Source organism: Sinocyclocheilus anshuiensis, unplaced genomic scaffold (assembly GCF_001515605.1).
Source record: "Sinocyclocheilus anshuiensis isolate Anshui unplaced genomic scaffold, SAMN03320099.WGS_v1.1 scaffold1964, whole genome shotgun sequence".
NCBI lineage: Eukaryota > Metazoa > Chordata > Actinopteri > Cypriniformes > Cyprinidae > Sinocyclocheilus > Sinocyclocheilus anshuiensis.
Genome location: NW_015555836.1, coordinates 110423 through 118383, shown reverse-complemented (window position 1 = coordinate 118383; position 7961 = coordinate 110423). Strand labels below are relative to the sequence as shown.

Genomic DNA, 7961 nt, shown 5'->3' with positions numbered 1-7961 from the left:
TGGTACTAAAAAAAGTACCAGGTACCAGGTACTGTACCCAGTGGAAAACCCCCCAAAAGTGAACTGTACCGTGCCGTACCATGCAGTGGAAAAGCGCCATTTGAGGCCTGTGCAGGGCATGTGTGTGTACCTACTTAACCATATTTTGGGGACAAATTTGTACCCAAAAGTGAGCTAAACCTGACAAAATCTTCAAAAACCTCCTTTTGGGGACGTCCTCATTTGTAAAACTGGTATAAAAATAAAGTAAACAAAGTTTTTTTGAAATTGTAAAAATGCAGGAAGTTTTCTGTGAGGGGTAGGGGTGGGTTTAGGTTAAAACATTTATGTAATGTAAGTCTATGTAATGTCCCCATTTAGATAGCTAAAGGCGGGCATACACGGTGCGATTCTGATGGTCGGAACGTCGTGAACCCTCGCACATGTCACGATTAAGTTTATCTGAAAATCGTACAGAGGCAGTCACACACAACATGAATTTACTACGATTTTACAAACTCTGACGTAAGCATTACGTTTCGCACCATTCATAAAAATATGGATTCTGAGGATGAAATAGTTTTCTTTGTGGCAGGCAGCTATGGCTTGTGACGTCCAAAAATTAAAAGAAAGAAACGAAGGCGAAGGACATGGCAAAGAGAATGGCTAAAATGCAAAGAAGAAAAGCATGGACTTTCTGTTCTTCATAAACAACTCGAGGCGAGTAAGCTATTTCTGAATTTCTGCTCGTTTTGCCGGAAATACAACAGGCATATTTATTCATAAAGCTGAACGGCAAATTTGCCACAATTCGGAATAACAAATAAAAAAATAGAGCTGTATAATTAAACTAAAATTACTATATAGACTATTTATATACATAATATGTGGTTTTTGTCATCTTCGGATTGGTCAACTTCAGATGGATCGCCAAATCGTCTTGTTCAACCGCACATACGCCACGAATTTAAACCGACAGCGTCCGATTTTTTTTGACATGTTTGAAAATTATCAGGAGCACGGGAGGGGCTCGTAACGTTCTCTGATCGGCCCGTAATTCTTCTCACACGGTTCGAGCTGCGACCATGCTAGCATCTGCGATTTTCTCCTGAGATAAAAAAATCGCCTGCGAGCTCGTACGACAGCAAAAATCGCACCGTGTACGCCCGCCTTAAGTAAACTTAAGTAAAAACTCTGTCATTAATTACTCACCCTCGTGTTGTTCGAAGCAACGAGAATACTTTTTTGCACAAAGAAAACAAAAATAACGACTTTATTCCACATTTTCGTCTCTACTGCATCACTTGTGGATGCGCGTTCACGACAGTACCATGACGCGAGCGTGTGGCGGTGCCGGCGCTGACCCAGATCCGGCGTAATGATGTCATCATTGAGAGAGCTCTCATATTTAATCAAAAATATCTTAAATTGTGTTCCGAAGATGAACGAAGGTCTTACGGGTTTGGAACAACACGAGGGTGAGTAATTAATGACAAAATTTTCATTTTTGGGTGAACTAACCCTTTAACTATAAGATCTATAACATGCATTTAGAACATATTTCATTTCAGGCTGGTTTACCAGCTAGAAACCAGCTGCCATTTTGAGCTGGATTTCCCAGCAGGTATGGAGATTGTTTTTTCATTCTGTCTCTCTCGCTCTCAGGCTGTCTCTCACTTTCATGCTCTCTGAGCACCACTCCTCTCGTCTGTATCAAGAACACTTTGAGTCTGAGTGTCACACTGTCCCTCGTAGACTTAGGTTTTCTCATGCTTGTTTGGTCAGTGTTCTCTTAGAATCCCCTGAATCCTCTCTTCTCCTTCAGAGAGTAGATTAGTCCTCTGTCTTTTTGTAGTGGAGATGGATACTGGCATTTTCTCATCTAAATCCTGTAAACTCCCCCTCACTGTGACCTTTGAGCTCATGGAGTGTGTCAGGGTTCACAGTGACATTTAAAATGAAGCGTTAGATGTTAGCTATGAAATTTGCTATCGGGGTTTGATTCCAGCAAAGATAACACTTTTTTTTCATCTCTGTCTCTCCATCTCGCAGAGTGATCAGTCAGGTTATATTAAAGCCAGGTAAACACTGGCCTGTTGTGTTTTATTTTCATCCTAAACAGTTTTCTAAGTAATAGCAGTGCTTTTGGCAGTTACACAGCTTTTGGATTTTAAGTTTGACTTTACAGTTGTTGCTGCAGGCCTGTTTTTTTTTTTAACTCAGAGCAGCTGTCAGCCTGCAGGGGTGTGACCTTTTGACTTTAAGGTCATAAGTCAAGCGGCCTAACCACTTCTGTTTTATAGTCATCAATAAACAAATAAACCCACTTTATCTTACCAAAGATTGCTGTAATTTTCATACTACAGAGAGAATAGTTTTGAGTGGGGCTTTTAAATGTTACCCTCAAGCTACAGCTTTGGGTAGAAACAGAGAGAAGTTGGAGATTTGGAGAAAGTCAAAACTGAAAGAGTACCAAAATAAATTACAGTAAGGATTTTTCTTCTGTCCTAGTCGGGAATTTTTTTTAAATTTTTTTTTATGGCCTTCCAGCATTTCCACCACAATAATTATACATTTTATTTTGAGAAATTATTTATATATATTTATATAAACACACACATGATTCATTATGTGTCTGTGTTGTTTGTTTAGATGTTGAGCATATGTGTGTAAGAAGAAAAGAAAAGCCAAGTATAAATCTTAAAAATAAAGTATAAATTAAATTTCTAAATGCGTCTAAAACAATATTCATATGACTCATTAAATGTCAAGTTTTCTTTGCGATAAACTATTTATGCAATATGACAGTAAACTATAGTTAATAAGTTTGCGAGGCAAAAATACACATATACAAGATCACTGAATGTAAGATTTAGCAATGCTGCTTACACTTGCAATCCTTATTTTTATATATTGTTCCTCCTATGTCCTCAAAGGGTGGTTACAGTCCCCTTACGATTTGAGTGGGACATTCACTTTCAGAATCAGTTGGCATGGACTCTTGGAGTGTAATTCATACGTGTGTGTATGTGGAGTAGATGTAGGCACAGTGGGCAGAGGTGGGAGTTAACCCTCTTAACCATCCATCCATGTGTGGCAGCTGTGACAACTAGTGCACCCTAGTGCTGACTCAGTGGAGCCCACAAAGTGGGAGCAGAGTCTTGATATAAAGGCTGCTGTCAGTTCTCACGCACACATACCACTCACTTTTGCCATTGCACATCTGACAGTTCTGTGTATTTCAGTTTTGTGTATGTGTGTGTACTGGATTCTGCTGTGCTCGTGGGAACGCTGCTATACTTAGCTGCCGTGTGAGAACGGGAGACTGAGCTCTGTCCCTCCCTGATTATAAGGCCAGAGCCAACCAATCGGAACTACTAGCCTGCCTCTGGAATGAAAGTACTCAAAAAAAAAAAAAACATGCATGCATCTCTTGATATCTGTTGTAATGATAGTATGTTAGTGTACATGAGCACAATGGGTGAGTGTGGGTGTGAGAGATCACAGGGCGTCACACTGGTCATATCCCTTCTCCCTGTCTGGTGTATCCTATTATGTGGTCATCGCCACACCCACCGTTCTGAACAGCAAAGACAGTGCTGTAGCTGGAATGTGATAAGGAGAAGTGATAGATAGATTGCTAATAATAGAAGAAGAAAAGCCATATTTTTCTTCACTGTTTCCCAAAGAAGCCATTCGCACATCTGCTGTTGTCGATGTTTGCCTGTTTTTGGTAGACGTTGTGCTCAGAGCGGCTTACATCCTGTGTATGTGTGTGATGTCCTTCCGCTGCTGTCCAAGAAGCCTGGTTCCCGTGACACACTCCCGTGGTTTGACCAGCCTGTTTTGTCTCGCTGCCACTAATGTAACCTTGCTAAAAATAACGTGCTGATCACACACACATATGCAGCGTCTGTTGACCATTAAATGAACATACCATGCTGTCCTCACAGTCAAGAAACATCCTGACATGGCAGATGCCATTACAAAAAAAAAAAAAAAACACTTCAATCGTGACTGCTGAATAAGTCAGAAAAAAGTAGATACTCTTCCAGTGTAATTTTGAAACTCTTATCCACAGTTTCCTGTCCTTTTTTTTTTATTTCAGCACTTCTTGGTCCATATGTTATGTCTGTCCTATTTTTACTCCTCTTTGATTTACAGTGCTCATCTGGCTTGTCCACCGCTCTCAGATCATTCTCTGTGAAATTATTATTTTTAACTTTTTCTCAACTTCAAAAGGATCATGTCCTGAGTAAACCCCGCAATAACTGCCATACTGTTTTTCAGTTAATCTGAACATCAGATTACATTTTTTGTTAGTAATTGGTTGTTTTTGCTTTTAAATTGTATGCCAAAATAATAATAATAATAATAATAATAAAGGAATATTATTATCTTCTTTGTTGTTGTTTAATAAATATAAATAAATATAAAAATATAAATTATGTGACAAAATTGAAATCAACAAATTACAAAATCTACTACTAATAATAAACATAATCGATAATAATTATGATGATATTAATTATTATTATTATTGGCCCCATTATGTACTGAACAGCATGTCCTAAGGCTATATATGGTATGAAGTGTTGTGAGTGGAGAGTGAGTCTTGGGTACAGCATTTTTTTGTCGATTATTTTTTGTGTGATGAGGCGTGATTATCGTGTTCTGACTTATTAATAGTTAGGAGGCGGAAGCGCTGTCCCGGGTGGCCGTGAGAGTAGGACAGTCACGAGTCAGGAGTATTTTAAATAAGGCAGCAGGCGGAGACGCGGCGGTCCGCGCTGTAAGGGAATTCCGGGGCCGTGCGCGCTGACGTAAAGGAGCCTGAGGGGCGGCGCTGAGGAGAGAGAAAGAGAGCCTGCGAGTCCCTTCAAAAAACTCACTGCTCACCGCAACTCGATCCCTGCCTTAACTCACAGACACAGCTCTGTGCTCGCTATAGAGAGCGGAGACTTACCCAGCAACAACATTACATACAACGGTACTGACGGGAATTTTAGTCGCACATTGGTGTTTTAGCCCTTGTTTTTGTTCTCAGGCAGCGTTGACGCGACGCTTCTGCATTTTATTCCCGCATCGCTTATAACAAGCGCAACAAGCTTCTTTATATGTGATCACTCATAATTTAATCATTTCACCTTCAGAGTGGCCTACATCAGACGTCTCGAATCATCTGTAAGGAAAGCTAAAAGATGTCCTCGTTTATTCTCCAACAGATCCCGTCTAACTTTTGGGAGCGCGAGTGGAGACGCAAGCTGAACAAGTTTTACTACTAAAGGTAAGTCAGTTTCCTCAGTTGTTTTATCATTGTTGTCCCCATGGTAAACTCGTGACTACTTCATAGTTGAGTGTTGGCCGTGACTGAAAGAAATTGCACAGCTTATTACAGGCTAGCAACAGTCTGAGAATGAAAGCGTTGTAGTAACGGTGACCGCAAGATCAGTGCATTAACTCTTTACTACCCACAACTCGTGCCTTTGAAACAATGGCTGGCCTTCTGTCTTTAGAGAGATATTCTTTAGACAAATCAAAGCATTGTTTAATTCTCGAGTTGGGCGTTTGTCGGTGTAATTTATCGCCACGCTGTGCAAGCGGGGTGTTCAGGCAGACATTGTTTAGATGTAGGTCGTAAAGTCTCAGTCCCACGTGTGTCCGGTGTAAGGGGGTTGGGTTCACTGTGTAAACTGACCCGGCCCATCCCCACTGCCGAGTCCTGCCTACCTGTGTCAAACAGACATTGCCTACCTGTGTCAAGCAGACATAAAACACTATTTATCAAAACAAAAACAAAAAGTTTTTTTTCTTTGTTTTATATAAATCGTGCTGACCTTGATACAGTCATGAGTGTCTAAACCAGTCCCATTATATGGTTTTCTTGTCACATGACAACATAATAGCCTGCATACTTGTTAAGCCATAGTGACTTCTTAATAATATTTGAAAACTTACTTCGCTTATTTGCATTTTTTTTTTAAGCAATAGCACAATAGTATGCCAAACTACTAGTGTTTCTTTTATTACTATCTTCATGCATCAGAATGTTATTGCCTTTCAGCTCTATGGACGAAAAAAATGTTGCAATAAATTCTTTTTAAAGAAGTTGAAACCAAACCAAAAAAGAGCCTCACTTTATTTATGTTTGTTTGGCACGGGAGGGCAGGGCTCCACTGCGGGGATGTGCCGAGCTGGGCAGTCTCATAAAGCTGAATGGATTGCCTCGGCCTGCTCGTGCTGAACTGAATGCGTCTGTCTGAAAGGAAATCATTTGCATCGTTTTCTACTACAACAAGCCTCCAGCCCTGCCTGGGGGTGGGGTGTTTTTTCTCTCAGCGTTTACATGTGCATTTGAACATATTCCAGTGTCTTGGTTAAGGGAATATGCAGGGGAAATTACTCTGTAACATGCTAGGAGGAATATTTGTGTTGATGTTGAATAAAGATTGCTGACAACATGTAAAATTACAGTGAAACAGTTAGGTGTTTGTTGTATGAGCATGCCTGGGGGAGCGAGTTGGGACACTGCATTTTACGGGCAGTCATAAACACCCGTGGAAGTAAATACGGGAGTATATGAAGGACAGGAAGATCACTTTGAAGATCGACTTCTGATCAATTAGCACAACTGACATGAAAACAGAGAGGCTGCATTTGTTTCGCTTCAAAGTTGTGGGTTGTAAATTTCGAGCTGCCGAGACTCAGTCCTCCTCAGACCAGCGGGTGTTTTGAATCAGCCGCCTTACTGCAATGTCACTGCCCCTTTATTGTGATGGCATAAAGCTGCGTTAAAGCTATAGGTCAGACTAAAACAAACAAAACTTGGTGTGAATATATAATCATTCTGTGACCAATGGATTGAAAGTGTGTAGAACGGTGTCCCATTACTAATTTCAAGTTACTTTAGAACATTCAGGGTGTGTTTGTGGTGTGAATTTGATCCTAACAGGTGGAGTAAAGACAGAACGGTGTCGGTTGCACATTTCATGTGTGAGTGTGTGAAACCAAGGAATGATGTATTATGTAGTTTAGGGGGCTTGCTGGAGTGCTTAGTCAGTGTATGCTTGTCACGGTAGCCATTTGACAGTGATGATGACAGAGAGCCAGGCTTACGAGAGTGTGGTTGTACTCGTATTTCAGGACTGTCCGAATGGGAAAAAATATATAAAAGTTGTAGGCTGTAAAGTCCTCCTCGTTCATTCCATCGAGCTCTAACGGTTGTGTGTGAGGGAGTTTTTAGGACTGTACTTTTGTGGTAAAAGGAAGTGATATAGGCAAGTTAGAGGAATTTCACAAGAGAAAGTATGTGAGTCTGTGAACGCGTGTTATTATGAAGTTTGATGAGTTGGTCTTAGGTTGTGCAATTAAAGACAACAAGAAAGAAAAGAGTTTAATACTGTCTGACACCACATTTTTTCCCCTTTGACTGGTTTATTTTTTTCCTTTGTCACTTTGCCGGTTTGTTATCTCACATTTTGGCAGAAAACCAGAGTTAGGGGAAAAGGGAAAGTGAGTATAAGAAAGGGAGAGGCGGTGAAACTCTAGTGGGAGTGGTTGAGAGGAATGAAGGGAGGGAGAGTGGTGGAAAACAAAACAGATCAGTCATGTTTCTGTGACTCAGATGTTTTTTGGATAGAGTGAGCTGCCAGGATGCAACACCGAGATCGTTGATGTGCGTCATAACGTGGGGGGAGACATGACTGAGGAGGGATTGTTTTCCTGTATTGCAAACATCTTGATTTGTCTCTCTCACATCAAAAGGGCCTTTCGCACCACAGGAACCTTTTCATAGTACCAGAACTAATTGTGGAACTACCCACTTTTTGGCGTTTTCGCACCGCCGGAACTGGGAGCGATTTTAGTACCGGACTGCCTTTTTCGAGAACCAAATTAGCTCCTAGTCTGGAGCAGGGTCTAACCAGCACAACTGGTACTAATCGTGACGTAAGTAGACATTGATTGGCCAAACGCGTATGAAA

The 7961-nt window shown here is 40.8% G+C and overlaps 1 protein-coding gene across 5 annotated transcripts in view; it reads left to right on the top strand.

Moving 5' to 3' along the window:
- The first annotated feature begins 4766 nt into the window (after positions 1–4766).
- LOC107675439 (lysine-specific demethylase 6B-like) overlaps positions 4767–7961 on the top strand; it is a 28404-nt gene continuing 25209 nt past the window's right edge. For 2 of the 5 annotated variants that reach the window (XM_016469780.1, XM_016469777.1), the window contains exon 1: positions 5096–5266. The gene's annotated coding sequence lies outside the window, so the exon portion shown is untranslated. Of the gene's footprint in view, positions 4970–5094; positions 5267–7961 lie in introns of those variants that run through there. The other 3 variants (XM_016469779.1, XM_016469778.1, XM_016469781.1) reach the window with 3 other exon arrangements.